Source organism: Grammomys surdaster, unplaced genomic scaffold (assembly GCF_004785775.1).
Source record: "Grammomys surdaster isolate TR1022 unplaced genomic scaffold, NIH_TR_1.0 367, whole genome shotgun sequence".
Taxonomy (NCBI): Eukaryota; Metazoa; Chordata; class Mammalia; order Rodentia; family Muridae; genus Grammomys; species Grammomys surdaster.
The window spans coordinates 4,189,593-4,190,856 of NW_021604786.1; positions in this window are offsets into that span (position 1 = coordinate 4,189,593).

A 1,264-nucleotide genomic window follows, 5' to 3' on the forward strand; every position below is an offset into this window, starting at 1 on the left:
CCTGGGTTGCCTTCCCTGTTGACCATCCGGGTTGTCTCTTTGCTGATGAAATCTCCCCTGCTTGGAAGGTTCAGCTTACAACTTTTCCTCTAGTGTCTGTTCAAACCTCTGTCTCTGTCTCTCTCTCTCTCTGTCTCTCTGTGTCTCTCTCTCTCTGTGTCTCTCTCTCTCTCTGTCTCTCTCTCTCTGTCTCTCTCCCCTCCCCACCCCCGTGAGAATTACTCATCCCCTCGCCACTCTTCCTGCTCGTTCTTACCCAACACCGGAATTTACACCTTAAACTCTGACCAAGAATCCCAAGTGACCATGGCCTCCACTAATGTGTGACCAAGTGTTTGAATACATGAGCCTTAGGGAGTCACTCTCATTGAAACCAACACACACTTAAATGGCTAATCCTGGCTGTAGAGACTTGTGGACTTCTCGATGATGAATGTAAAAGGAATGAAACAAATTACTTGCCAATCTTAGGTAACGTCAACTGAATCAAACTCTTCGCTCAAGCCTATCACAGAGAAAGCTATACGCATTCATTGAACTCAGTATTCTAGGGCCTGGAGACATGGCTCATTCAGTAAAGCACACACAAGTGTAAAGGGCTGAGTGAGGTCAGATTCCCTGCACCGGCATAAAAGCCAAGACACACCGCCTCCATGAGCCTGTAATCTCAGCACGGGGGATGTGTGAGGGGGTGTGGGGGGTGCAGACAGGACATCCCTGAGCCCAGTGCCTGGCCAGTCTAGCAAAATCAATGACCTGGGTCCATAAGAGACTCATGTTCACACACCTGTAATCTCAGCAACTAGGGACAGAGACTGGCTGTCCCTAGTCCTGAGCTTGATGTTTGGCCAGGCTAGCACAATCTGTGATTTATTGGGAGACACTAAATTTAAAGTAGGTAGAGAACATTGGGGAAAGGATACCTAATATCGACCTGTAGCCTCTACAAACCCATGCCTGCCAGCAAAACATGCTTACACACACACACACACACACACACATACACACACATGCACATGCACAGATCCACATGATCCCATACATGTGTCACACTGCATACACACACACACACACACACACACACACACAGATCCACAGGATCCCATATATGTGTCACACTACACACACATACAGATCCACATGATCCCAAACATGTGTCACACTACACACACACATACACACAGATCCACATGATCCCATACATGTGTCACACTACACACACACACATGCACACATATCTACATGATCCCATACATGTGTCACA